Below are 4,089 nucleotides of genomic sequence, written 5' to 3'. Positions count from 1 at the left end.
TCATCGTTTTTGAAAAAAAAAGTTGTGAATGTTTAGGACACAGAATATAGAACATGGAACATTAGAGCGTGTACAGGCCCTTTGGCCATCGATGTTGCCTGACATGTGGAACCCATCGAGCCTACGCGATTCCATTCTCGCTAATATGGCTATCCAATGACCATTTAAATTCTCTTAAAGTTGGCCAGTCTACTACAGTTGCAGGCAGTGCGTTCCACACTGCTACGACTCTCTGAGTAAAGAAACTACCTCTGATATACATGTCCTGTATATATCACTGCTCAATTTAAAGCTCGGTCCCATCGTGCTCGCCATCGCCATTCAAGGATAAAGGCTCTCAGTGCCCAAACTACCTAACCCTCTGATTATCTTATATGTCTTAATTAAGTCGCCTCTCGACCTTCTACTCTCCAACGAAAAAGTCTCAAGTCACTCAACCATTCCTCATAAGGCATTCCCTCCAAATCTGGTAACATCCTAAAAAAATCTCCTGTGAACCTTTTCCAAAGTTTCCACATCCTTCCTACAACGTGGTGACCCGAATTGTGTGCAATAGTCTAAAGGTGGCCGCACCAGAGGTTTTTACATCTGCAGTATAATCTGGTGATTCCAAAACTCAATCCCTCAACCAATAAACGCTAACACTACATTTGCCTTCTTCACAACCCTATCAACTTTTGTGGCAACTCTCAAAGATCGATGCACTTGGACAATGAGATCTCTCTCGTCGTCTAAACCACAAAGAATCTTACCATTAGCCCAGTACTCTGCATTTCTGTTACTCGTTCCAAAGTGAATCGCCTCACACTTTTCCGCATTAAACTCCATTTGCCACCTCTCAGACCGGTTCTGCACCTTATCCATGTCTTTCTGTAAACTACAACATTTTTCATCACTATCCACAACTCTACCGACTTACGCGACGTCCACAAATTTCCGAACCTCGTCTTTTATGGCCTTATCAGGTCACTCATATAAAAGACAAACAACAATGGAAATAAAATCAATCCTTGCGGTAGCCCAATTGTAACTGAAATCCAAGACGACTATTTCTCATCAACCACCACCCTCTGTCTTCTTTCAGCTCGCTAATCTTTTATCCAAACCTTGAAATCCCATGCCCCCGCAATAGCCTACCGTGGGGAACCTTATCAATCGCCTTACTGAAATCCATATACATCAGATCATCACTTTACCTTTATGCACCTGTTTGGTGACCTTCTCAAAGAACTCAGTAAGTTTTGTGACGCATACTTTACTGTTCACAAACCATGTTGACTATCCTTAATCAACTTGTTCCTCTCTAGATGATTATAAATCCTGTCTCTTGTAACCCATTCCAAAACTTTACCCACAACCAAAGTTCACTGGTCTATAATTCCCAGGGTTATCTCTACTCCCCTTCGTGAACAAGGGAACAATATTTGCTATCGTCCAGTCTTCTGGCACTATCCCTGGAGACAATGACGATATAAAGCTCAAAGGCAAAGACTCGGCAACCCGCTCCCTGGCTTCCTGGCGAATCCTAGGATAAATCTCACCTGGCCCAGGGGACTTACCTATTTTTACTCTTAACAAAATTGATAACAGCTCCTCCTTATGCACCTCAAACAGATCTAACCTAGTAGCTGTGTCTCAGTACTCTGCTCGACGACATTATCTTTTTTCTATTGTGAATACTGATGAAAGGTATTAATTTAACGCTTCCCCATCTCCTCTGACTCCACACACAACTTCTCCCTACTATGCTTAATTGTCCCTAATCTTACTCCAGTCATTCTTTTGTTCCTGATGTAGGTTCCGAAATTCTGAGTGTTTTCGTTGATCCTATCTACCAATGACTTCTTATGTTCCCTCCGGGCTCTTCTTAGCTTTCTCGTTAGGTCTTTCCTGGCTGACCTGTATCTCTGAATTGCCCTAACTAAGCCTTCCAAACATAACATCTCATCCAAACATAAAACTTCTTTTTCCGTGTGAAGACAGATTCAACCTCAGGAAACCACGGCTCCCATGCTCGACAACGTCTTCCCTGCCTGACAAATACATCCTTCTCAAGGACTCGCAGTCGCTAGGCCGAGAATAAGCTCCACATTTTAATTGTGCCCATCCCCTGCAGTTTCTTCTCCCAACCGATGCATGCTTGATCTTGCCTAATCGCATCATAATTGCCTTGCCCCCAGCTTTCCCTTCTGCTCTGTGATATATCTGCATGGCAACCCTCTCCCCGAGCTCGGTGAGCAAACCAGCAATGAAGTGTCATTATTTTCCTACCTATAATGGATAATCTCGCCTTTGCCAATTTCATCGTCCATAGATTTTTTTCCTTCCTTTCCTCATTCACATAATATACCAAAGTCGTGTTTTAATGTTATGCTTCCGACAACACAGTCGAAAATGCTCACAAAGTTTGTGTCATTAGCCAATGCCAATATTTGACTTTTCTCTGCCACTATCCACATCATCAATGGATATTCCAGGCAATTGTGCAACAAACCCAATTGGCACAGAATATCGGAACAAGTTTACACTATTTAGAACATCAATGCTGCTCCGTAATTCTAAAAGATCATGGCTGATCCGTCACCTGTATGTGTCTTCATTGGGCCTGTGCATGCCTTAATAGAAAAAAAAAACACGGTCCCATATATAAATCGAACAATTGAATTAAGGTCAATATCCATTTGGAGGAGATGTACAAACATCAACAATTCTATGCTCCCTGCGGGAGAACATGAGTCACGTCCTAGAAAAATTGAATACTTACCATTTTTTTCCAATCCCTTTTCCTGCCACTCAACAAATTGCTTGACTTCGCCAGCATTTGGCTGTCACTGGGCTTCCACTTTCGCTAACAGTGACTTCTCAAAAACACATTTGGTAAAGCACAATTCATTGAATTTCCTCTGTCTATCATCTTTGTCACCTCAAAAAATTCCTCTCTGAAGATTGACACTAATGGCATACACTTCATGAATCTTTGACATCGCAACCAGACCTGTTGAAATGTTCTGAGGTGATTAGATTTCATATCGCCTTTGGCAAGGGTGCCAACAAATTCTGCACCACAGATGGCAACCTAATTTGTTGTTAAATTACTAGTGGCATTTTGTCATTTTGTCACCCTTCTTAAATAGCAGGGTGTCCTGAGCAAATGTCCAACAGGAGGTTAGATTCCTTACTCCAAGGGCCTCTGAAAGAATTTTTGTAGCACACCAGTAATATGCTTTCCGAAAAAAGTAGATGGAAACCATCAGGACATTTGTCACTCTTCACTGACATGATGTTCACCATTAATGGACGATTCTATTAATTGAATCTTATTCTGATCTTCTCTTTGAGTTTTCCAATAAATAATCCTCCACTTCTGCTATGAATGCTGACGCAACAAATCGGTCAGCATGCCGACTATGTTCCATTCGTTATTGATTAGATCCCCTCACTCATCAGTGGGACATTGCTACTCTTAAGGAGTTTTGTTTTTCCTTTGCATAACTGCAAAATTCTCTTCTTGTGTTTTATGTCTGTTGCAAGTTTCCTTCATAACCCCTTCAGTAATTATAAGAAGATGATTTGTTTCCCTTTATTAGTCTTTGTATTTGATCATTCTGCAGTACATTTAGTTATTCTGTGTGTGTGTGTTTCATACGTCCTTTCTTTTACAGTGTTCCCTACCAAACGGTTGACTGCTCCATCTTCCTCTCTGGTAAGGCCTGAGTCTCTTCACCCACAGGAGTGAGGATTCTCCCGTGTACCTAGTCACACCAATAATTGATTATGTCCTTATTGTTAGTGAGTACCTTTTTTCGTCATGCTGGAACATTATTTTACATTGCTTCATGGATCATGATTAGTCCGAGCTGCCCATCATCATGCCAGAAGAAAATTTGCAGCACGTAGCTATTTAGATTCATAGAGTCATAGAGATGTATACTACACAAATAGACCCTTCAGTCCAACTCGTTCATGCCAGTCCAATCCCATTTGTCAGCACCTTGCCCACAACTCTCTAAACCTTTCCTCATCATGTACCCATCCAGGTGCCTTATAAGTGTTATAATTGTACCATCCTCCACAACTTCCTCCGGTAGC

Source organism: Chiloscyllium punctatum, chromosome 51 (genome assembly GCF_047496795.1).
Source record: "Chiloscyllium punctatum isolate Juve2018m chromosome 51, sChiPun1.3, whole genome shotgun sequence".
NCBI classification, from domain to species: Eukaryota; Metazoa; Chordata; class Chondrichthyes; order Orectolobiformes; family Hemiscylliidae; genus Chiloscyllium; species Chiloscyllium punctatum.
This window is presented reverse-complemented; position numbering follows the sequence as displayed.